Genomic DNA, 26,891 nt, shown 5'->3' with positions numbered 1-26,891 from the left:
ACCTCAGGGATGCTGGAAGGGCTTATCGGAAAAGTTTCTCGATTGCCCTGGTTCTGCGGACCCCCTGCCCCTAGGCGACGTCTACCATTATTGTTCCCTCCTCTGCCTCTGGAGGGAACCAACTCTGTCGTCAGGCAAAGTCCCTTGAGATTGTTTGCGGAACCACATCTTCCCACTTTTCTGGCCTTTGGGGTAAGGCCTAGAAGGAGTAAACGAACTCCGGCGGCAAAAGAGTTTTGCCATCCGTCTCGCACCTCGTCAAGGTTTCTTTCACTTGAGGACCAAAGAGGATGATCCATCAAACGGGGAATTAGTGAAAGAGCGTTTAAAGGGTCCATAAAATTGCATAGCCGCATCCAGGCATGCCGCGTAAGGCCACACCTGTCCCTGCGGCTCTGCTCGCTCCATCAGCCGACATATGAGAGGCGCATGGAGGAGTTAGCTATAGAATTTAGGGTAGCCAGCTGAGCGTTCATCTTATCCTGAAAACCGCAGCTGTAGGATCCTTTAACATCTCACCGCTTCCTTGATCAAGTCTCTTTGAAGACGGTGAAATGACAGAGGTAGTTCAGCGACGCATGGCAAAGGTCGCTGACGAAAACATCTGCTTCCGTACCTGTCCATAGACCTAGATTCCTTGTTAGGAGGATGGACAGGCACCAAAGGATCAGCTAGCTCCTTCTTAGTGGCGGCAGCTACCACCATAGCATCCACAGAAACTACCTTAGTCAGAAATTGCTTATCTGCTAGTGCTGTGATAAACTTTGAAGGTCTCCTGGGGGTGGGGTCCACAGAGTCAGGAGCCGTCCAAGCCTTTTTAGCTACCACCTGCATGAGGGGGTCAAAGGGGGACACCCAGGAGGTGGAAGGGCGAGAGCCAAACGCCTCAAGATACACAGATTCATCCAATCGAAGGGTTAAGGGCTGGCCAATTTCCCTCTGTTTCAGGATCTCTAGAATGTCTGCAAAGGAGACATCTTCAGAAGGGGAACCGCGGGAACCCTCGCAATCCTCTAAATCCGTGTCAGAGGTGACAGACTCAGGTGAGTCTATGTGCTTCCTCTTGCACTTTCTCTTCCTAGGGGGCTCCCCTGCCAACTCAGGAGGCCTCGGAAGAGGATGAGATCCCACAGGGGATTCTTGAGGAGCTGGCTCTCTGTGGTCTGGGATGAGGGAATGAGCAGACATAACCTGAGGCACCGAAAAGGGAGGGACGGACGGAGCCGACTGTGGAGTTGAACCGGTTCCAACACACCCGCATGACCTCGAAGCACCCCTGTCAGGCAGAGCCAAAGGTCCCCGCCCGGGCCCCCCCCCCCAAAGGGGGCCCCAGGCCCCGGGGGGGCCCCCCCCCCCCCAAAAAGGGGGGGGGGGGCCCGGGGGGGCCCCCGGCCCCCCGGGGGCCCGGGGACCCCCCCCCCAAAAAAAAAAAAAAAAGGGCCGGGGGGAAAAAAAAACCCTTTTTCCCCCCCCCTTTCCCCCCCCCCCCCCGGGGGAAAAAAAGGGGGGGGGGAAAAAGGGGGGAAACCCTGAAGGTTTGGGCCGGCCCCAAAAAAACCCCAAAAGGGGGGCCCCCCAAATCCCAAAGGGAAAAGGGGGGGGGTTTTAAAACCGGGGAAAGGGGGGGGGAAAAAAAAATTTTTAATGCCTTTTTTTTTGGGGGGGGGGGGCCCCCCCTTTTTTCCCCCCCCCCCAAAAAAACCCCCCCCCCCCCCCTTTTTTTTTTTGGGGGGGGTTTTGGGGGGGCCCCTTGGGGGTTTTTTGAGTAGCAGTAGGGGAAACCCCGGTTAACCCCTTAAAATTTTTTTTTTTCCGGAAGGGGGGGGGGCCCCCCCAAAAATTCCGGGGGGGTAAACACAAGAAGTGTGACCGCCCGTCAGAGACATTTTCTGACAGCACGAGTCACACTTCTTTTAAAAAAAAATATTGGTTAAAAAAAAAGGGGGGGGGAAAAAAGGGGGGGGGGCCCGGGAAAAATTTTGGGGCCCAAAAGGGGGGAAAAAAAAAAAATAATAAAAAAATTTTTTAAATTATATATATATAAAAAAAAAAGGGGGGCCTTTAAAAAAATTTTTTTTAAAAAAAAAAACCCCCTTTAAAAAAATAAAAAACCCCCCCCCCCCTTTTTTAAAAAAAAATTTAAAAAGGGGAAAAAAACCCCCAAAAAAACCCCCCCAAAAAAAACCCCCAAAAAACCCATTTTCCCCCCCCCCCAAAAAAACCCCCAAAAAAAAATTTTTTCCCTTTTCCCCCCCCCAAAACCCAAAAAAAAGGGGGGGGGGAAAAAAAACCCCCCCTTTTTTTAAAACCCCCTAAAACTTTAAACCCAAAAAAAAATTTTAAAAATCCAAACCAAAAAAACCCCCCCAAAAAACCCCCTTTTCAATTTTTTCCGGGGGTTTTTTAAAAAAAAAAAAATTTTTTTTGGGGACCGCCCCTTAAAAACCCCGGGTTTCCCCCTTTTTTTGGGGAAAAAAAAAGGGAAAATTTTTAAAAAAAATTTTTTTAATTTTAAAAAAAAAAACCCCAAAAAATTTTTAAAAAATAAACCCCCCAAAATTTTTAAAAAATTTTTAAAAAAAAAATTTTTTTTAAAAAAATTTTAAAAATTTTTTAAAAAAAAAATTTTTAAAAAAATTTTTTTTTAAAAATATTTTAATTTTAAAAAAAATTTTTAAAAAAATTTTTTTTTTTAAAAATTTTTTCCCCCCATTGGTTTTTTAAAAAAAATTTTTAAAAAAAAAAATTCTTTTTTTTTAAAAAATTTTTTTTAAAAAAAAAAATATTTTGGGTTTTAAGGGAAAATTTCCTTTAAAATTTTTTTTTTTTTTTTTTCCCCGGGGGGGTTTTTTTAAAACAAAAAAAAAAAACCCCCCCCCCCCCCCCAAAAAGGGCCCTTTTGGGGAAAAAACCTTTTTTTCCCGGGCCCCCCGGGGAAAAAATTTTTTTGGGGGGAAAAAGGGGCCCGGGGGTTTTTTTTTTTTTTTTTAAAAATTTTTAAAATTTTTAAAATTTTTTTTTGGGTTTAAAAATTTTTTCCTTTTATTTAAATTTTTTTTAAAACCCCCCAAAAAAAAAACCCAAAAAAAAAAATTTTTAAAAAAAAAAAAAATTTTTTTTTTTTTTTTTTTTTTTTTTTTAAAAAATTTTTTTTTTTTAAATAATTTAACAAAATTTTTTAAAAAAAAAAAATTTTTTTTTTTTTATTTTTTTTTTTAAAATTTTTTGGTGGTTTTAAAATTTTTTTTTTTTTTTTTTTTTTTAATTTTTTTTTTTTTTTTTTTTTGGGGGGGTTTTAAAAAAAAAATTTTTTTTTTTTTGGGTTTAAAAAATTACAATTTAAATTTTAATTTTTTTTTTTTATTTAATTTTTAAAAGGGGGGTTTTAAAAAAAAAAAAGGGGGGGGGTTTTTTTTTTTGAATTTTTTTTGAAAATTTTTTTTTTTTTTTTTTGTTTTTTTTTTTTTTTTTTTTTTTTTTTTATTTTTTTTTTATTTTTTTTGGGGAATTTTAAAAAAAATTTTTTTAAAATTTTTTTTGGGAAAAAAAGTTTTAAAAAAAGGAAAAAATTTTTCCCCCAAAAAATTTTTAAAAAAAAAATATTTTAAAAAAAAAAAAAAGAAAAATTTTTTTGTTTTTTTTTTTATATATGGGAAAAAAATTTTTTTTTTTTTAAAAATTTAAAAAATATATTTTTTTTTTAAAAAAAATTTTTTGTTTTTTTTTTTTAAAAAAAAAAAAAAAACATTAAATTTTTTAATTTTAAAAATTTTTAAAATTTTCCCTTTTTTTTTTAAAAAAAAAATTTTTTTTTCAAAAAAGGGGGGTTTTTTTTTTTTAAAAAAGGGGTTTTTTTTAAAAAGGAAAAAAAAATTTTTTTAAAAATTTTTTTTTTTTTAATTTAAAAGGGGTTTTTTTTTAAAAACCCCTTTTTAAAAAAAAAAAAAAACCTTTTTTTTTATTTTAAAAAAAAAATTTAATTGGGGAGGGAAAAAACCTTTTAAAAAAAAAAAAAACCCCAAAAAATTTAAATTTTTTTTTCTTTTTAAAAAATTTTTTAAAAAAAAAATTTTTTTTTTTTTTTTTTTCCCCGGGCCCTTTTTTTTTTTTTTTTTTTTTCCCCCAAATTTTTTTAAAAAAAAAAGGTTTTTTCTTTTTAAAACCCCCCCCTTTTTTTTTTAAATTTTTTAAAAAAAAAATTTTTTAAAAAAAATTTAAAAAAATTTTTCTTAAAAAATTAAAAAAAAAGGGGGGTTTTTTTTTATTAAAAATGAAACCTTTTTCCCAAAAAAGGAAAAAAACTTTAAAAAAAAAAAAAAAAAATTTTTTTAAATTTTTAAAAAAACAAAAAAAAATTTAAAATTTTTGGAAATTTTTTTTGGCCGGGTACCCGGGGGATTTTTTTGGGAAAGGGGAGGGTTTTAAAAAAGGGGAAAAATTTTTTTTACCAAAAAAAAAAAAAAACCCCTTTTTTTAAAAAAAAACCTTTTTTTAAAAAAAAAAAACCCCTTGGGGGAAACCTTTTTTTTTTTTCCCTTTTAAAAAAAAAAAAGAAAATTTTTTTATTTTTTCCCCTTTTTTTTGGGGGGAAAAAAAAATTAATTTTTTTAAAAAAAAAAAAATTCCCCTTTTTTTTTTGGTTTTGGATTTTAAAAAAAGAAAAAAAAAGGGGAAAAGGCCAAAAAAAACCCCCAACAAAAAACTATTAAAAAAAAAAAAAAAAAAAAAAAAAAATTTTCCCCCCAAAATTTTTTTAAAAAAAAAAATTTTTTTTTCCCATAAAGGGGGAAAAAATTTTTTTTTAATAAAACAAAACCAAAAACCCAAAAAACCCCCCCCCCCCCAAAAAAAAAACCCCCCTTTTTAAATTTAAAAAAAAAACAAAGGAAAAAAATTTTTGGGGGTTTATTGGGTTTTTAAAAAAACCCTTTTTTTTCCAAATTTTAAAAAAATTTTTTAAAAACCCCGCCGACGGGGGGGGGGGCCCAAAAGGGTTTTTTGGGGGGAAATTTTTTTAAAAAAAAAAAAAAGGAAAATCCCCCGGGAAAAAAAAAAAGGGGGGGGGGGGGGTTTTTAAAAGGGAACACCCTTTTTTTTTTTTTTTTTTTAAAAATTTTTGGGGGATTCCCCTTAAAAAATTTTTTTTGGTTTTTCGGGGTGGGGGGGCAATTTTTTTCGGGAAAAAAATTTTGGGGTTTTTTTCCCCCAAAAAACCCCCAAAAAAATTTTTTTTTTAAAAACCCGGGGGGAAAAAAAAGGGTTTTTTCCGGGGTTTTGTTTTTGGAAAAAAAAAAATTTTTAAATTTTTAAATTTTTTTTTAAATTTTTTTAAAAAAAAGGGGGAAAAAATTTGGTTTTTTAAAAAAAAATTTTTTTTTCCCGGGGCTTCCAAAAGGGGGGAAAACTTTTATTTTTTTAAAAAATTTTTTTTTTAAAAAAATTTTTGGGGGGGGAAAAATATATACCAACTCCCAGAGGGCAAATTCCCACTCCCTGCTGTTCTGTAACCTCCCACAAAGCTCTGCTGGCAGAAGCAATCAAATGATTATTCAGTCACTTCTGCCAGCATGAAAGCTGTTCGATATTACAGATATTAATCTATATACATACACATACATACACATACACACACACACACACACACACACACACACACACACACACACACACACACACACACACACACACACACACACACAAGTAAAGTAAAACTTACCAAAACATTAGACATACAAGATTACTGTTGCAGTAGGCTAAGCTATATGGGTTATATTCTGCCAAAGACTGGATGAACCAGTCATCCTCCAAAGCTTTAAGACACCTGACATGCACTCTAACCACTGAACGGCTCAGCCAGAGCGGTATAAAGTCAGTGGTCAGGGTGCCAAACTTTCAGCACTTTCTTGCCTTGGAGTAAGTGGAGCTAAATTCCTACCAGCTGAGAATGACCTAGTAGAAATGGAAAAATTATCCACACCCTGGCATAGAACACAAAAAAAAAGGAGAAGGGTGGAAGGGATGTTCTTATTGCAGCAGTGATCTACTCAAACGTGTGTAGTTACAAGTTAATGTACACAACTGTACTATACCCATTACTGTTGCAGTAGCCTAAGCTATATGGACCACTACCAGAGCTTAGAATACAATGGAGGATAAAGAATCAAAATCCAGGAGACAGTGGAAAAAGGTCCTAGCAAATCCTTGTCTGGACGTGTAGAGAAACTGAATTTGTAGTGCTTGTTATAGGTGTGCACAGATGACTAAGTAGCTGCCTCTAGTATATTACTACAGTCTACCCCTTTCTAAAAAGCAAATGTAGTGGCCAAAGCCATAGTAGAGTTGCCCCTGACCTTGCCTAGAAGTGTCTTGTTATGGTATGAGTAAAATAAAATGTAGTAACAAGAGATTACCATTTAGAGATTGCTTTGACACTGATTGCCCATATGTCTTAACATTACAGGAAATAAACAGTAGATTAGAATTACTGAATGTTTTTGACCTGTCAATGTAGTATCTGAACTGCCTGTGAACTTCCAGAGGGCATAGAGTTATTTCTCCCCCCTCCCCCTATTTTTTGGTTATGGATAGAAAATGAGATGAGCAGCCTGGCTCAAAGTAAACTCTCTAAGCACTTTAAGCACAAAGGAATGATTTGTTCTCAAAGTCACACTATCTTTTTGAAAGATGAGATAGGGTGAACTGTCATACATGCTTGTAGCTCAGATATTATTCTTGTAGAAGTCAGAGCAGTGAGTAACTCTGTTTTCCAACATAAGAACTTCAAACCAGCCACATGAGCAAGTGCAAATGCAAAAAGTATAACTTTCTCCACTGCAACATTAAGATCCCAGAGAGGAGCTACCAATCTCTTGGGTGGACAGATATGTAACCCCCTTTCAAAAACTGATTTAAGGCATGGTAGAAAAAGGGGGTCCACTGGCAGAGAGGTGAATCTTGACAGAAGAGTAGGAAAGGTTAGAGGATAAAAAAATACATGAATTTTCTAGAACCAGAGGCATCTGGACCTTAAAAGGGTCCTGGTTCTTGCTTTAGCACTAGCAAGGAAGTATTATTCACTTAGAAAAATAGGATTTTCTAGTAGCAGGTTTCTTATCCTCCTTTAATACCTGATGCACATCCTCAAAACAAGTGATAAAATGTATTAAAATGTTATCATCCAGGCAGTGAAGAGTAGGATATCTACTGTTATGGTAAGATCTTTCTCAACTGTACTGTGTTCCTGATAACTATTGCAGTACTCATTACAAAATGGAGAGTTGCTACAGCTAAGGAAAAGTATGTGAGGAGGAAGAAGCAACAAAAGAACCATCCAAAAACCCATGGTGGATGAACCTGGCAAAACCTGCCCTAGTCCTAAAAACAGCGTCCAACTTGTACAGCTTAGTAAAATTATTGCACAGAGGACCAAGTAGCAGCTTCCAAAATGAATTAAGCATCAAGACCCCTGAAAAAAGCTGCAGAATAGCCCACCACCCTAGTAGACTTAAGCACAAACAGAAAAAGGAAGCTGCCTGCCATGAATAAAATAACAAAAAAATGGCTTAAGAAATACAAGACAATGTGGTTTGTTTAGAAACACGTAAACCAAATTTCTTGGCATGAAAAGAAAAAAAAGGCTGCTCAGACTTCCTAATATCCTTAGTCTTATCCAAATAATATCTGAGCTGTCTATGCAAATCCAAAGGATATAGAACCCTCTCACTATGATTTTGAGGAGAGGGAAAAAATGAAGGAAGATGAATCAAAGACAAGTCACTTGACCACTTTAGGCACAAAAGGAAGATTTGTACAGAGACTATCTCTGTGAAAAAACTGAAAAGGAGAGACTGCCATAAGAACATGCAGCTCAGAGACCATCCTGAAAGAACTCAGAACCACCAATAAGACAGTCTTCCAGGTAAACAGCTGCAAGGTAGAAGCTGCTCCTGGTTCAAATGGTAGCAGAGTTAGCATCTCTAGAACAGAATTAAAGTCCCAAAGAGGAGGAATACACATTCTTAGAGCCCTAATAAGAAGGACACCTTTGAAAAATTGTTTAAGCTGAAACCTAGAAAAAAGGGGTGAGTCCAAAGGCAGGCAATGGCCGACAGATGAGCTTTAACAGATGAATATGCCAGGCCATAAGTAAGCAACTCAGACAAGACAAATAAAAAAAATGTAGGATATATTGTGACACCAGGCAAAAACACTCTCTCATCTTCCATTTAGCAGCAAAAGATTTTCTAGTAGTGTATTTTCTGGCCTACTGCGGAACCCGAGGTACATCCTCAGAAAATTACTGTAAAAAACTAATTAAAACGGGTTTATATCATATGAGCGAATTGCACAAATTGCGAACGCTCATAATATCGGACCTCAAAGTGTTTTTTCTGAGATTGCGGTACAGTCAAGAATTTGATATTTGCCCTTTCCTCACTCTAGTGCAATCTCGGAGTTGGAATATATATCTAGCGGGGTGTGTTGGGGGCACAGCCCCCAACAATAGGAAGTTTGAGATCCGGTATGTTCGATATTATGAGCGTTCGCAATTTGTGCGATTCACTCATATAATATAGACCCAATTAAAACCCTATCACCTACAGATTCAACTGTAGAGTGAATGCAGCCGCCCTTATTCTCTGTGAGAAGATTCATCCTGTGAGGTAACTTATGGCAATTACCCCTGGCCAGGTGAAAGAGAAGTGGAAACCAATGCTGTCTGGGCCAAAAGGGAGTTACCAACAAGATTTTGGGCCTGTCACACATGATCACATGTAGGACTCTTGTCAACAGAGGAAACAGGAGATAAGCATATGGGAAACCCCCCTCCAAGAAAAAGACATGGCATCAACTTTCAAAGTCAGAGGACTTGGCACTCCGGAACACAACTTAGGAAGTTTTCTTTTAAGCATACAGGAACATCCCGTCCCAAGAAAAAGGCATGGGACCACCTTTCAAGTCAAAGGACTTGTTACTCTGGAACAGAACTTGGGAAGTTGTTTGTTCAGAAGGGAGGCAAAAAAGATTTACTCGAGGAATACCCCACCAATGGTCAATGTAAAGGAAAACCTCCCTATAAATCATCCACTCATGAGGATCCGTCCTGCGCCAGCTCAGATTGTCTGAAACCAAATTGCGCTCAGAAGAAATGGAGACAGCCTGAAGTATCAAATGACTGTGGATAGTAAGACCTCAGACTAGGAGGGCAAGCTTGCAGAGATGGTAAGACTTTTTGCCCCCTGCTTGTTTATATACCATGACAGTGTTATCATCTGTAAAAATCCTGAGGGCACCCAGAACCCAGAAAGAATACAAAGTCTGAAAAGCTAAAAGCACAGCTCTCATCTCCATGATGTTGAAACAGTCTTTTACTTGTTGGTGAGACCAGACCTACTCGACCCTGACATTGTTGAAGGATGCCCCCCAATCCAGGTCCGAGGCATCTGTAAACAGCTTCTCGGTGGGGGAAGGAACCTGAAAAGGAAGGCCTGGACTCAGAAATCTGATGAATCTACCACATGAGCTTCTTTCCGAGACAAGGCAAGACAGAGAGAAAGGAAAGTCCAGAGGATGAAAATACTACAGCCAAACTGTTTTCAGTTAACAATGAAACTTCCACATGTGGAGCCTGGCCAAAGGAACAATTGGAATGATAGAGGCCATAAACCCAGAGCTCATAGAAACTCTCTTGCAGATATCACCAGTAAAGGAAGAAGATTGTCAGAGAGAGTACCTTGGGAGGGGGAAGAAAAGCCATCATTGAAAGGGTCAGGATCAAACATCCCAAGAAAATCTGGTCCTATGAAAATGTCAGAACTGATGTTTTGAGACAGAGTGAAACCCAAACCATGCAAAGGAGAAACATGGTGACTTCAAGATCCTGCAGCAGAAGTTGCCAAGAGGGAAATATTTGAACACCATGGAGTCTGCAAAAGGCTATGATTGTGGTGAGACACTTTTCCAAAAGGAAAAGCAGAGAACTGATACTTTGAGGAAGACACTGAGAATCACAAATACTTCCTGAAAAAAGGCAAGTCTATCCAGCTCACGTCTATATTATATTATCGTACGATGAAAATAGCGAACACTATTTCATTGTACCGATAATATCTAAACAACAAAATATTGAACAAACGTAACAGCAAATTTTTTTCCCAGGGATTAAAATTTGCTGTTCCATAAAAAAAAAAAAAAAAAAAAACTTAAACACAAATTTAAATAGGGGGCTTCACCGCCCCCACACCCCTCCTACTTAAATATACCACCTCCGAGATCGCACCATAGTGGAGGAAATGACAAAGTCCCAAAGACGGCCCACCAAATTTTTTCCCTGGGAATAAATTCAATGTTCCGTGACTTTGCTATTTTGCTATTACGACAGTATCGGATCGACTAAATAGCATTCGCTATTTAGTCCATTCGATACTCTCATACAGACCCATCCAGCTCGTGCTCAGCTTTAATAACATTCTGCTCTCATGGAATGTAAGTTGCCTGGAGGGTCAGACTATGTTTAGTTGTTAGTTCCCAGGCTACCATTGGTAGTCTGCAAAGGGGGATGGCTCTGGTTTCCCCTGTTTTATGTACCACCTCACTGAGAGGTGGAATAAGAAGTTATGTACTCACCATAACGTTCCATCTGAGTAGGTAGCTTCATTTGTCTGCAACCTGTGGGTCTTGGATCCGAACCGGCAACTTGTTTCATAGCTAATGGATCCGAGCTCCTAGCTCCTCCCCTCACCCATAATCCCCTGCCAATCCTCCATGACCTCAGATCAAGTTTGCCCCTCAATATGTACCCAAAAAGGGTATTCCAACTTACATAGATCCGCTGAAGGCCAGGGGGAAGGAGGGGGGGATGGTTGTAGACAAATGAAGGTACCTACTCAGATGGAACGTTATGATGAGTACATAACTTCTTAATCTGAAGTAGGGACTTCATTTGTCAGCAACATGTGGGACAGAGTCCTCAGCTACCTGAATCTTGGGTGGCCATCATGGAAAGATATTGCGGAGCACCGCAGAGCCAAAGGATGCTCTCCCTCTAGAAATCACATCCAGTTTGTAGTGGTTAATAAAGGTATGAGATGAGGCCCAAGTGGCTGCCGAACAAATATCATCCAATGGAACTCTAGATTTGAAGGCCGCAGAAGTAGAGATGGAACGAGTGGAATGTGCGTGAACTCCTTCAGGTGCAGGTCTCCCAGAAGCTTGGTACGCTAACAGGATACATTGTGAAATCCAGCGTGATAGAGAGATTTTTGATATTGCTTTCCCCAAATTAAATTTGGCAAAGGAAATGAACAGCTGGTCGGATTGTCTGTGACCAGCTGTTCTATGAGTATAAAAACGTAGCTGCCTATGAACATCTAATGAGTGCAGCTTGTACTCTCCTTTATTCTGATATTTAGGAAAGAAAACCGGTAAATTTATGGATTGATTTATATTGGTTTCTGATGCTATTTTGGGAAGGAAAGAGGGATTGATCCTGAGGTACACTCTGTCCGGATGAAAGAGCAAATAAGGAGGCTTCACAGAAAGAGCTTGAAGCTCCGAAACTCTTTTCGCAGAAGTAATGGCTACAAGGAATGCTGTTTTCCAGGACAAGTATTTGAGATCTACTGAAGCAGCAGGTGCAAAAGGTGGAGCAGTCAGGGCTTGAAGAACTAGTGAAAGATCCCAAGGTGGTACGGCTTAGTTTATAGGGGGTCTAAGCAAAAAGGTGCCCTTGAGAAAGGTTTTACACAGTTTGGCCAACATCAAGGGCCCTGTGTCATGTCCCACATGGTAATGGGAGATGGCAGCCAATTGCATTTTGACAGTTGAGCAACTAGCGCCTTCCTGAAAAAGTTTGGTTAGGAACTCTAATATGGATGGAAGAGGAGCCGTAAAGGGATCTAGATTATGATGCTCCGCCCAGATGGAGAAACTTTTCCATTTACTGCGGTACACTTTCCTGGTGGAGGGCTTATGCGCTGCCACAAGGATGTCTTTGACTGGTGAAGAGATACTGGCAGTCCTAACTAGGAGTGGAACTGGAGCAACCAAGCAGTCAGCTTCAGATTGTCCAGATTTGGTGTCGGTAAGTCCGATGGATGGGAGATTAAATCCGGACTGGGATCCAGAATCCAAGGGGGATTCACTAGGTGAGACCTCAGGTAAGGGAACCAAATTTGCTGAGGCCAGAATGGGGCAATGAGGATCATCCTGCTCCCTAACCACGAGGCTTTCTGTAAGAGTTGCAGCATCAGGGGTAGAGGAGGATAGGCATAAAGTAGACCGGGTGGCCAAGCATGCACCAAAGCGTCTCTTGGGGTTTCCCCTGGAGGGGGAATCAGAGCGAAGAAATTGCCACATTTGGTGTTTGAGGGAGAGGCAAAAAGATTGCAGCAGGGTTGCCCCGAAACATAAAACTACTGTTCAATCTCAGCCTTACTACAGGATATGTGCCCAAAGAGTGGCGTACAGCAACAGTGGTCCCTCTCCATAAAGGTGGTGCCTCAACGGATCCTGGAAACTATCGCCCCATAAGCTTGACTAGCTTGGTCTGCAAAGCTATGGAAAGGATCATCATGGCCCTCATAAATAAAGATATTGGGGACCTACAGACACTGGATCCTACCCAGTTCGGCTTTGTTAAGGGCAGATCTTGCCTCTTAAACCTGGTTGATTTCTCTGAAACAGTCACCAAGGCCATTGACGAGGGGAAAGTGGTCCACACAGCCTACCTGGACCTCACAAAAGCCTTCAATACAATACCCCACTCGGGCATTATAGATAAGCTCACCAGCTTAAATATAAACTCCCATGTCACTAGATGGATTGCAAACTGGCTCAAGGACAGAACCCACATGGTTAGAATAGCTGGAGCCATGTCAGACTCCAAACCAGTTACAAGTGGTGTCCCACAAGGCTCAGTCCTGGGACATCTCTTGTTTGGTATATATTTCTCAGAGGTACAGGCCAACATGGAAGGACTGTGGCTGACCAAGTTCGCAGATGACTGCAAACTGGGCGCCATAATCGACTCTCCAGCCGACACAAGCATCCTCTAAAAGGGCCTCAAGAAACAGACAACTGGTGCCAGAGCCATGGCCTCAAGCTAAATGCCAAAAAGTGTATAGTCATCCCCTTTGGCAAAAACAAAGTGCCCACAAATTACCACATAGGTGGTAATCCATTAAGTACAGAAGAAGTAATTAGGGACCTGGGGACCCAAGTTGATAGCAGTCTCTCATTTGACAACCACGTGGCCAAAGTGGTTAGAAAAACATTTTATATAGCCCACCTAATCATGAAGGGATTCACATCTAGATAAGGGGAGGTCATCGTGCCTCTTTACTCATCCCTCATCAGGCCCATAATTGAGTACAATGCCCCTTTTGGGATGTACCTTACCAGACACCTGCAGCAACTGGAAAGACCCCAAAAGTACCTCACCAAGAGGATCAAAGGGCTCAAACAGATGCCATATGCTGCCCGGTTAAAGAAACTCCAGCTCTACTCAGTGGCATACCACCTGTTCAGAGGCGATCTGTGCCTGACGTATAAAGCCATGTCCAGCCCGGAATTAATGGGTATGCTGCACCTCAGAAAATCCAAATCCCATCGAGCTACGCGCTCGAGAGACTTGAACCTCAGCACTGAAATAAATAGGACATGCTGGAGGGACAGATTCATAACCCAGAGGCTCCCTTCACTCTGGAATAAAATCCCAGTTCAGGTTAGGCAGAGTCCCACATTGACTCTCTTCAAGAGGAATCTTGATGAGTGGATGGGAGATCGTAGGTTTACCCTGGGTATCACTTCTGTGTCACTGTTAGACAGAGGCACAGTATACTAACCTCGAAAAAGGGCATAGCAAAATAAATTTAAAATGGGTGGCGAAAGCCAAACACATTCTGGCTAGGCTTATGAATGCCCTAGGGCAGATAGCCTAGTATGAACCTATATTGCAAATATCTGCTTCGCTACTAGTGGGTTGAGAGACCACTCGTACAGGGTAAGAAGGGTGCGGCTGAGTTTGTCCGCTAGGATGTTGGCCCGCCCCGGAATGTGCATTGCAATCAGAAAGCGGTTGGTGGAAATCGCCCATTCCCACACTCTTGTGGCTTCGCGGCATAGAGGGTAAGACCTGGTTCCCCCCTGTTTGTTGATGTACCAGACAACCGACATGTTGTCTGACTGAATTGCAATAGTTCCTACGGGGAGGAGATTCTCAAGTGCTTGCAACGCGTACAGTACCGCTCTCATCTCCAGAACGTTGATATGCAGGGAGGTCTCTGTATCGTTCCACGTGCCTTGGACGGTCCTGCCTAAATAATGCCCACCCCACCCGAGGCAGGAGGCGTCCGTGGTCACCGTGGCGAGAGGGGAAGAGGTGCAGAAGGGTCGGCCCGTATGGAGGTCCGGAGCATGGAGCCACCATAACAGAGCCCTCCTGCAAGCCTTGCTGATAGCAATGGGGTGATGGAGAGGAAAAGACAGAAAGGACCATTGTACTAGAAGGGTCCATTGCAGTACCCGCATGTTCAGACGGGCGCATGGAAGGAGCGTTATCGCTGACGCCATGGAGCCCAGCGCCCTCAGGACCAATTCCGCTGGTGGGATCTCTGATTGGAGGATAGCCCGCACATGAAGTTGCAAATGCCGTAGTCGTTCCGACGTCAGAAAGGCTCGTAGATCTCTGGTGTCTATTCTGGCTCCTATGAATTCTATGACTTGTGTCGGGGCCAGAAAGGATTTGTCGGCATTGATGGTGATGCCTAACTGTGGGGCTAGGCGGAGAAAGAAATCTCTGGCTGAGCAAAGTAGATGCCTTGTTGGGGCAGTCAGGAGCCAGTCGTCCAGGTATGGAAAGACTTGTATTCCCTGGAGTCTCAGGTGGGCCACAATCACTGCTAATACCTTGGTGAACACCCTGGGGGCTATGGTGAGGCCAAAGGGAAGGACCCTGAACTGGTAGTGACTGGCTCCCAGCCGGAAGCGGAGGAACCTCCTGGATCGTCTGTCCATTAGAATGTGGTAGTATGCATCCTTGAGGTCTATAGAGCACATCCAATCATTCTCCCTCAGAAGGGGGAGAATAGATTGAAGAGTGACCATTCGGAATTTTTCCTTGGTTACCGATAGGTTCAAACGGGACAGGTCTAGAATCGGTCTCAAGTCCCCCGTCTTTTTTGGCACCAAAAGGAACCTGGAGTAGAACCCTAATCCGAGCTGGTCTTGGAGGACGGGCTGGATGGCTCTTTTTCTTAGCAGCTGCTGAATTTCTGCAGCTGCAGCCTCCCTCTGATCGGGTAGTACATCGGGGAGGTTCTTGAATTTGGGGACATGAAGTAATGGGATTTTGTACCCTCTGGATATAATTCGAAGCACCCAGCGGTCTGTCGTGATGGACTCCCATGTCGCTAGGTGCTCCGAGAAGCGCCCCCCCGACTGCCTCCAGAGTGGAGCAGTCGGGCAACCCTTCAGGGCTGCTGCGTGGGCCCGTCAGAGAAAGGTTCTCTGGACCCAAAGTTTCTCGGAGCCCCTCTGCCCCTGGGGCGGCGTCCTCCCTGTCCTCCTCTGCCACGGAAGGACTGGTTGTCCGGAGTGGGTTGGGAATGTTGCGATTTCCGGAACCACATCTTCTTCTGACCCTTTTGGTTTTTCAAAAAGGACTGCTGGGGAGAAGAGAAGCAGACTCCGACGGCAGACAACGTCTTCCCATCCTTCTCGCTCTGGACAAGTGTCTCGTGAACCGTTTTGCCAAACAGGGCAGAACCATCAAAAGGGGCGTACGCAAAGGACGCTTTAAAGGGCTCCGCAAAGTCACAATGACGGAGCCAGGCCTGACGTCTCATGACTAGGCCCGCTCCGCTAGCTCTAGCGGCTCCCTCGGTGGCGTGGGACAATAGCCGCATAGAGGTATTTGAAATGGATCTCAGAGCGGCCATTCGGGTGGAGTACAATTGTTTGTCCTCCGCCGACATGGACTCGGGGGGGGCAGCGTATTCTTTGATAAGATCCCGCTGCATCCTGATGACATGTGCCATATAGTTCAGAGACCTTACCGAGAAGGTCGCTGAACTAAAAACTCGCTTCCCTAAGCGGTCCATCGAGCGGGACTCCTTGCTCGGTGGATGGACTGAGGGGCTCTCCTGAGCTAGTTCCCTCTTCGTGGCTGCCGCCGTCAACATGGCATCTACGGGGGGACATTTGCTCCAGTGTGACCGGTCTGCGAGGGGGCTTAGTATCCTGTCCAGGAGTTTGGGTATTGGCTCCACGGTGTCCGGGTCCTTCCACGCCCTGGTGGTAATAAGGTCCACCAAGGGGTCGGCCGGAGGGGACACCCAAGAGGTAGACGGGCCTGCTTCGAATGCCTCCAGAAACACGGACTCGTCGGAGGAAGATTTGGGGGCAGACCACCCACCTCTGATCCTCAACATCTCCATGATGTCTCCAAAGGAGACATCCTCAGGGGGTGATCTTGGGGAGCCTTTCCCTTCATCCAAGTCCGTGTCCTCAGTTAAGGACTCAGGGGAGTCCACGTGCCTCCTCTTGCACTTGTGCTTGCGGGGCACTTCCTTGGGGGGGCTGTCCGAGGAGGTCTCGCCAGCAACATCCTGTTCCAATGGAACTACCTGGGACATTGAAGCAGGCTGTCCCTGAGGCCGAGTGATGGAAGCCTGGCCCAGCAGAGAGGGAGTGCAGGGTGGAGCCGAGACAAGGGCCGGGGGTCCAGATGCTCTCGACAGAGCCCTCTCCACTACATCAAAGGCCGAGGGGGAACCGCTCTCCCTGGGCTCCGAGAGCCGGCCCCCACTCGGATCTGATGAAGGGATCGGAACCGGCACCGAGACCATCGGATCCGAAGGACCAGTGCGCTCCGACCTGGACAGAGCTGAAGGCACACTGAATCCCTCGGATCCGAAGCTCGGGCCATGGCTCCGAGAGGTCAGATCCGACAGACTCGAGGGCAGGGTCGGATCCGAAGTACCAAGTACTGTCAGCGCCGACCCACCCCCGGCTCCGACGCTGCTCGGCTCCGAACGCTCCGAACCCGGGTAGCAGGTTGGAGAAGGAGCAATTGGAGCGAAAAAGGGTGTTGAGCTCCCCCCCGAAGGGGGGGGAGGCAAGAGCACTCCCATCTGCAGCTGGGCCTGGATGAATCTTCGCATCATCCTGTCCAAGTCTGCATCAGACTTGCTGAATGTTGATCTCGAAGAGGCCACCGAGGCAGGCGTGGAATGCTGCCTCGATGACCTCGATGGAGATCTGGCCTCCTCAGGCCCTGGGGAGAAGGAGATCGGAGCCGAGGAGGAGGAGACATAGAAGCATTGGACGGAGAAGCCCGCTTAGCTGGTGGGGCCGAAGCAGAGGCCTCGGCCCGCCGCTTGTGGTGCTTCTCCCTCCGTTTCTCCCTCCTAGCCTCCCTGTCCTCCGGCGCTTTAGCGGGAGTTTGAGTCCCGGCCGAAGGAAGGGGGCAGGAGTGGCAATAACCACAGCCTGTGGTAGTGCCACGGGAGGAGCGGAGGCCGGAGCCGAGTCCGGTGGCAAAAGTCCCACCAGGACCAGCTTCGACCTCCGCTCTTTCAGTGCCCTGGGGTTGATCGCTGCACAAATGGTACAGCCTGAGGTGAGGTGTTCAACCCCAAGGCACCGAACGCACCGAGTTTGGCCATCAGCCAGGGAGAGCTTATGGCCACACTCAGTACATTTAGAAAAAATGGCTTTTGGGGCCTCAGCCATACTTTAAAGAAAAAAAGGAGTGCTACACAAACACACAGGCCCCAAAAACACAACACACACACACACTCACTAACGACCAGCGAAGGGAGGGAAAAACTATGTAAAAAAATTTAATATTACAGGGAACCTAACTCTTACACACTTTTTTAAATTAAGGTAGAGAAATTTGACAGAAAAACAGACTTAACTGACGATTTTTTGCTAGAGCTCAAGGAATCCAGCCATCCACAAGCGCGGCAAACTAGATCTGGGGTCATGGAGGGTTGGGCAGGGGATTATGGGTGAGGGGAGGAGCTAGGAGCTCAGATCCATTAGCTATGAAACAAGTTGCCGGTTCGGATCTGATATCGGATCCAAAACCCACAGGTTGCTAACAAATGAAGTCCCTACTTCAGATTGAGAGGTAACAGAGACTGCAGAGAAAGCATTCTGAACTTTGGAATTTTGGTATGAAGGTTTAGCAAAGAAAGGTCTAGGGCAGGTCTCCAAGTTCCTTCTTTCCTTGGCACTAAAAAGATTACTGAATATAACTCTTTCCTCATTTGATCCCGGGGAATGGGTTCTGTCACCCTCTGAGATATCATTTGATCTAAAACAGGATACAGAATGGTTTGATTGGACAAATGCAGCAGAATTCCATTAGAAGGAAGATGGGAGTCCTACTGCCAAGCTAAGGTAATTTGTTGCCACAGAGGGAACTGAAGAGCAACAGCTGGGGAAAGCTTTACTGGAATGCCAGTGTGAGGAGGGAGAAAACATGGCAGCATGTCAGCAGTTTGTCTGTTCAAACTGTCCTTGGTTTGGGGAGGATGTTCAGTTTTGTACCTTTTTGTCATTGGTTTCTGAAATTTTGTTGGCCTGGGCCTTGCTGGAATTATTATTTTTCCTATAAAAGGAACCTGAACTGGTAGGAAAGATTATATTGTAATACAGTATGGAGGGTTAAAAAATCTAGATAATCCCCTAAATTAACTTTCCCCTATCATCTAATCTTTTAAGGACCTCAACAAAGACAGGACCAAACAATACCTCTAGCAAGGGGAACAGCTCAGCTGTTACATCCCCTAGTAAATGCTGAGATGTTAGCAGGGCAAATCTTCTCATCACTGACCTAGTAGCAGCTGCTCTGGAAAAAGCATCAGCAGTATCATAATTGCTAACCTGAGACACAAAAATAAGGAATTCAGTTATGTCACTCTCCAAAAAAAGGAAGGTCAGTAATTACATTTCTCATGTTAAAGGAAGCCAGTAGAAACTTCGACATGTGGGCCTGACAACTATCTTGAAGACTATGATGGAAGAGGTATACATTTTCTTCCTAAATCCATTAAAATTTTTCTCATCTCTGGCAGAAAAAAGTAGGGATACTTGTCACATGGTGTTTGGAGGAAGATGGTTTTGTCAGAGAAATCACTGCAGCATTTGATCTAGGGTTTGAGAAAAGAAATCTGTGAATCTGAGAAACTTTATATAATTTATCTGATTTTCTGGGAGCAGCTGGCAGATTGCTGGGCAAACTGCTGGCTGCCAGGGAGGCATCCTCTAGGGTTGGCAAAACAGGAGGAACAGCTGCAGGTTGAGGAAATTCCACCTGTAACAGATCATATATTTGTTGGGATTCTGATATTTATTTCTGTTCCCACTGAAAAAAACTCTCTTCGTTCTTGCACTAGTATAAGAAAACCACAACTCTTCAGGTGGGGGAATCTTAAGAAATACTGTCCTCAGAGCAGATTCCCCACTCAATGGATTAAGAAAATGAGAAACACAGTTTCAAGCCTAATTCGTGTCCCTCATACCGAGAATCAGAATCTGAGACAGAAAAATCTCCTTTTAAAATGGACTGAAGACTCAAACTGTAAAGACAGAAAGGCTTTAAATAATCTTTTAGCAAAGCCCAGCCAATCCTCCTTGTTTGCCTTAGGTGACACGGATGAAGGAAACTGTCCTTCTGTTTTCTGCTCCTGAGAACCCCACCAGAAATGCTGTGCCCTGAAAACCAGACCTGTCCCCAAGAGTCAAGCACCTCAGAGTGGCTTTGTAAAGAAATGTCTACTCCCTCCTCTGATAACATAGTTTGCCCCTTGCCCAAAAAGTACAGATGAATAGCCACAGAGGATATGCCTATCTCTCGGTCTTTGGGGGGCTTCCTGATTAACAACATCAGAGGACCCGAGAGAAACTGATGTGCAGTCCAATGAACCTGACATAGCCCCTGCAGAGCAGCCAAGGTGAAGATAAAGCTAGGGTCAAGAACAAATCTTTCTATACAACTTCTTTCTTCTTGCAAATTTGGGAGGGGGCAACTGAGGAGCTGGGATCTAAGTCCATCAATCTACAGAAAAAAGGGCCTGACAAGCAGGTAGTGGAGACTTGGTAAGTCAGTCTTGCATGCTAACAAACTTTAGTTTTTGCAGTAAGATGTTTTAGTGACAGCCCCCAGCACTAGCCCTGACCCTTAGCTACAAATTTTGACAGAAAAGATACACTTTTTCTCACAAAAATCAATAAAATATATGGCAGTTCCCAACTAGGTACTTATTTGGCAGCCAAGAAGCAACACTAGCTATCTACCTACCACTCAAAGCCAGCAGGGAAGAGCACACACAGATAGCAATAAAGTTTTGAAGGTTTGGTGCCCTAACGACTGACATTTATCACTCGCTTCATATTGTTCAGTAGTTATGCCATGTGGAAGGTGCCATACGGCTTTGGAAGCTGGCCAGTTAGTTCAATCTTTAGAAGGATATGGCCCATATGAATTTGGCTACTGTCATCTAATGATGACAATACACACATTTTTTTCTTCTTCCATTTTGTCTCTTCCCTTTGCTCTCCATTAAAATTTGTATTTTATTTTATAATTGAGGTCAAGGCTATTATAAAAGTGTAGAAATATTTGCAAAATAAATAAATAAATGAGACAGAGAGATGTATGTCATTCACAGAAAGAGACCAAGAACTTTCTTACACATAAGTGTGCCCTTATTGGCATCAGGTATCTTTACAGGAAAAATCATTTGGAAACTAAAATAAAATAAACTGAAGAAAAGATTATTGATTGGATAATTATACATCTACCATTATTTCACAGTATAAATTGTATTAATGTGAAAACATCAATGCACTACATGAACGACAGTGAGTAAAGAATATATTTGTATTAAATACTGGGAGATACTCCAAAACAATTTATAGTGCCACACAACATAATGCTGTGAATGACACTGAGCAGGTAGGAGTCAGTTCAGATGATTGCGCTAATTAAAGAAATAGAGTGGTATGTATCATATGCAAATGACTGCATAGCAGTATGCAAATGAGTGTCAAAGTGCTAATACTTTCACACATGCAAATGAAATCAAACATGGCAGCAAGATTCAAAAATGTATAAAATTAATGTGATGATACACAGTGATTATCCATTCTGTACAACATGATTTTTCCCAACTGACCTATTCATTCTCAACAATCAGGATTCAGGATGACAGTCAGCCGGGAGAGGCTAATCAATATGACAGCCATTTGAGGCTTTTTTGTTTCATTTTTGCTTGCTAGCCCTATTTATAAGCATGCACTCAGCCAAGTTCTGGAGAAGTTGAGTAGTTGACTAAATGCAAAGGTAAGGCCTCTCAATTATGCAAATGCTGTACCCCCAAGCAACCTGCACACCTGAGAAACATGAGTAGTGACTGCTCACAGTGTCCACTGGAGGACTTAACACCAAATTGTGTACCTCTAATTGTTCACAACCCTCTCCTTCCCTAGGAGAGGCAAAGCAGACTATGACTTGTCTCTTCTTCCTGCCTGTGTCCTCCAGTGCCAGGGCTACAAATCTAACCCAGTCACCTAGGTTACAGAAAGGGTTCCATCCCTCTGTGCCACAGATCCAAGCCAACACCAGCATTTTCTGGTACACAGGAGGTTCACTTATGATGTTCATTGCACTGATCACTGTTGCAGTAGCCCTAGCTATATGGAGGTTATATCCTGCCAAGGATATAACAGCCAGCCAGCTTCCAAAGCTTAAGGGCACTTTCTATGTGAAACCAAAGAAAACCAGTAATGTGGAAGTCAAAAACCACCAACTGAAGCAATAATCCACCAGCGAAATTAGAACAGTTTATTCACACACTTTCAGAAAATAAATTCCAAACAGAACAGTGAGACAAGCGCTTTCGCCTGGTATATTCCAGGCTTTATCAAGTCAAAACACTAAACTAGCTACACCAGTATGTTTAAATAGTGTGGGTTGATTAGTCATCAACTACAAATTGATGTTTCCCATCTTATTTTGTGTTTAACCCTTAGCGAGCCAGAAACTAAAAAACATAAATGTGTTCAAAAGACAAAAACATACATAACCATAACTGAATAAATTCTGTTAAATAATTTACAATTGATGTGTTATAAAAACCGAAGTATGTCTTAAACAAAGATTGTTAGCATTTCACTAAAATAGTTTTAAAATATAAAACTGCTGCTTTCAATAAATGCTGACTACAGCTAAATCCATGTTAAAAAATACAATAACAAATCATTAATTTTGGAAAAACCTGCCACATATATGCTAATGACGGTGTGACCAAATAAATTTAAAAATCAGAGGAAACCTAAATATAAATAAAAATAAGAATAAAACCAATCATGGATGATCGAGAGTTTGGGGTAATGTATATTTATGGTTGTTTATAATCTGGCCCTTCTAAGCCTGAGCACTGAGCCTATACTAAGTAAACCATTAAGCCCTGGTGGTTTTCCTGCATCAAGCTTGAGCTGCCAGATTAACTCCCTGAACTCAAGTGTAGATTCCCAGTCTCCCCCTCTGATATGTGGGTTGACCTGTTCGAGCACCATGAAAGACAATTTAAAATTAGGGCATTCAAGAGAATGCTTATAAAAGGCATTACTTTCCTTTTTGTTGTCGATTTCATATGCATGCTCATATAACCTCTTCCTAAATTCACGCTCCGTTTTACCTACGTAAAAACATCCGCAGGTGGAGCATAAACCAATGTAAACGACACCTTTAGTGGCACAGGAAAAATGCCCAGATGGCTTAATGTTAATGTGGCGTGCCTTTAAATACATATGATGGTCGTTTATAACTAAAGAACACTGTTTACAGGCACCACATCTATAAGTGCCGTTGACTTGCCGTTGTTTCCCGGTTTTTGCATTGTGTCTTTTCTCAAAAATTGCCTTTAAATTCTGCCCTCTTTTTCTAACGAAACTGGGTTTACTTGGTATAAACTGTTTGAACTCTTCATTATTTTGTAACACAAACCAAAATTTTTTGATTGTACTTTCGATCTGTGAGAAATCATCAGAAAATGTGTACACAAAATTTTCCCCTTTAACAGTAGTATGTGTATCTGTGCCCCTGGCTTGAGAAAGGTTAGTTTCTACCACTCCTAATAAAGGGGAGTATAAAGAGTTCCTCTTTGTAAGCACCTCGTTGGTAGGAGTCTCAATTAATTCCTTAGGATAAGCCCTTTCAGTAAACATGTTATGAAGGTTTTCAACTTCTTTCAAGAACTCATCCAACCTACTGCACATTCTCGAGGCTCTAATCAGTTGCCCCTTAAGAATGCCTTTCTTTTGATGCAAAGGGTGTTGACTTTCAAAATGCAGTAGAGAGTTCGAAAAGGTTGGTTTCCTAAAAATCTTAGAATGTAATTCCTCAGTGTTCAAATCTTTGAAAATGGTTACATCTAAATAGTGTAGTTCATTTTCACTAATGTTGTGAGTGAAAGTGAGAAAGTCAGTTGTTGAGTTAATGTACTGTAAAAATGCTGTAAGTTGTTCTTTAGTGCCATTCCAGATGATGCAAATGTCATCCAGGTATCTACAGTAGAAAGTAACATATTGTCCCCAGCTGGTTTGGAAAATATGTGCCTGCTCCCACCTGTGTAGAACAACGTTCGCATAAATGGTGGCACAGGACGCGCCCATCGCTACACCTTTAAGCTGCTTAAACAATTCACCATTAAACAACATAAAATTGTTCTCTAAAACTATACCCATCATCTCGGTGATTAGATTGACAAAATTGTTACTTAACTTAGTTTCCAACCTAAGAAAATCCAAGAACCATTCTAGCCCTATTGTATGGGGAATACTAGGAAAGAGATCCTTCACATCCACAGTTACCATCAATGTTGAAGCATTACATTTGTCTCTGGGAAAATTTTTAAGAAATTCCCAGGAATCCTTACATACGTGGGTTAAAACAGTGGTGTGTTTCTTCATGATGTAGTCAATGAATTTAGCTATTGGTTCTGTTACTCCTCCTGCCCCCGATACAATGGGCCTGAAAAGTAAAGGGTCAGTACCCTTGTGGATTTTGGGTATCCCGAAGATGACAGGGGTCTTGGGTTTACCCACTTTGAGGAAATTATATAATTTCTCATTGATAAAACCCTGCATAAGGTAGTCGTAGAGGGTGTAATTGATTTTTGCAATAGCAATATTGTGCTCATTGCGGGAGATTAACCCGTATTGGCTGTCATCATGCAACAAATTGTGCATGTGTGATTCATAATTTGACTCATACATGAGCACAATGCCACCCCCTTTATCTGGCTTCATTACCCTAATGCCTTCCTTTCTTAGCATGGTGATGAAATTCAACTCGTTGGTGCTCATGTTGGCCTGTTTAGATCCAATGGTAGTGTGATGAATGTTACGTAACTCATTCTCAACTAATTCTTCATATAACCTGATGAGTGGATGCATGAGAGGATTAAAAATACTTTTCCTGTGTAGGCCCTGGGTTTGTTTTTCCTTCCCTTTAAAAAAATATCTCAGGTTTAAACCCCTAGTAAATAACTTGAGCTCCACCAACAAGTTGGCCAATTCAATGCTTTTGGTTGGTACGAAGTGAAGCCCCTTCGTAAAAATGTTAAAAGCTGTCAAATCTACCATGATGTCAGTATAGTTATAAATGGTGAAATTATTAATTTTGAATAATTTACAGTTAGACATTTCTGTAACTGTAATTTTGCTTTGATGTGAAGTACCTTCAACTACCATATCAGAATTCAAATTGGTTGTTGAAAAAGACTCTATGGGTGGGTTTACCCCGCTGTCTAGTTGTAATTCCACCTCCCTGTTGTTCTCTGCTGTTTGTAACCAAAGGCCCCCGGTCTCCCGGGGCGTTGAGGTAAATCCTGATTTCGTTGCCTTCTATCTTTTTCGGCTAAACGCTCACTTCTGCGTGGGGGTTCGTTAAAATTTTGGTGAAAAACATCATCCACACCATTGTCCACTGTACTAAATGTTCTTGCATTGTGTGTAGGTTTGTTATGGCAGGGATATGCCAAACCATCCCTATATTCATGCAGGTCTCTGTCCAACTTCCTAATTTTCCTGTTAGTTATTTTTAAACAAAACTGATCTACTTCGTTAAACAATTTATCGTAGTCATGCTTGACCATGTCAAAATTAGAGTCAGAGGTAACAGTGTGATGCAAAATTTTTAAATCTTCCGTAACAATGTTAGCTTTGTTCTCGTACTCAGCAATCATGACCTGTAATACTTCCAACCCTGCCCTATCAAATATCTCACATAACTGGTTATAATGCACTGAACCATGTTTGACAAAATTTGGAAATTTAAAAAGGCGTAGTCCCTTTGGTACGCGTTTTACCCTTACACATTCACGCAAATAATCTAATTCACATTGGTTACTCCTTAAACTGTAAAGTTTGTTTTTAAAGTCATCAAAGTCTGCTTCAATTAAAGCAGGACTAGAAGAGTTTACAGTACCTTTGTGAAAGCGAAAGGGTTGATTTGCCCAAGAAGCAAAATTAAACTCCTTAGGTTTATCCCTGCTACGCTTTTGATGCGGGGCATTGTTGTTTCTCTGAGTTGTAGTGCTTCCGTTCAACAGATCGCCCTGGGATTCAGCGTGAACTTCCAAAACTGCCTTTGTTCGGCTATGATTTGTCCGTGTGTTTTTGGAACATTCAGCCTCATTTTCATTGCCAGTACAAACGCTGGAAGCAGCTTGTTGCTGTTGGCCGTTAAGCAGTCCTTTTAGTTCAGCAAACATGCTGACAAGCTGATTGAATTCCGCTCTGGTAACCGGAACATCGTTTTCGGTGTTATGCAAAAGATGTGGTGTGTTAGCTGGATTGAACGCCTCAGTCGCTTCGGTCATGACCAAAAAGTAGACAGCAAACGAAAATGTGAAACCAAAGAAAACCAGTAATGTGGTAGTCAAAAACCACCAACTGAAGCAATAATCCACCAGCGAAATTAGAACAGTTTATTCACACACTTTCAAAAAATAAATTCCAAACAGAACAGTGAGACAAGCGCTTTCGCCTGGTATATTCCAGGCTTTATCAAGTCAAAACACTAAACTAGTTACACCAGTATGTTTAAATAGTGTGGGTTGATTAGTCGTCAACTACAAATTGATGTTTCCCATCTTCTTTTGTGTTTAACCCTTAGCGAGCCAGAAACTAAAAAACATAAATGTGTTCAAAAGACAAAAACATACATAACCATAACTGAATAAATTCTGTTAAATAAATTACAATTGATGTGTTTTAAAAACCGAAGTATGTCTTAAAAAAAAAAAAAAAAAGATTGTTAACATTTCACTAAAATAGTTTTAAAATATAAAACTGCTGCTTTCAATAAATGTTGACAACAGCTAAATCCATGTTAAAAAATACAATAACAAGTCATTACTTTTGGAAAAACCTGCCACATGTATGCTAGTGACAGTGTGACCAAGTAAATTTAAAAATCAGAGAAAACCCAAATGTAAATAAAAATAAGAATAAGACCAATCATGGATGAATTTATTCAGTTATGGTTATGTATGTTTTTGTCTTTTGAACACATTTATGTTTTTTAGTTTCTGGCTCGCTAAGGGTTAAACACAAAAGAAGATGGGAAACATCAATTTGTAGTTGACGACTAATCAACCCACACTATTTAAACATACTGGTGTAACTAGTTTAGTGTTTTGACTTGATAAAGCCTGGAATATACCAGGCGAAAGCGCTTGTCTCACTGTTCTGTTTGGAATTTATTTTTTGAAAGTGTGTGAATAAACTGTTCTAATTTCGCTGGTGGATTATTGCTTCAGTTGGTGGTTTTTGACTTCCACATTACTCACTTTCTATGTGCTCAAACCATT

The sequence above is a fragment of the Protopterus annectens genome, chromosome 15.part0 (assembly GCF_019279795.1).
Source record: "Protopterus annectens isolate FY-2018-M chromosome 15.part0, PAN1.0, whole genome shotgun sequence".
Lineage (NCBI taxonomy): Eukaryota > Metazoa > Chordata > Ceratodontiformes > Protopteridae > Protopterus > Protopterus annectens.
The sequence above is the reverse complement of the archived record's forward strand: the minus strand, read 5'-3'. Positions refer to the sequence as shown.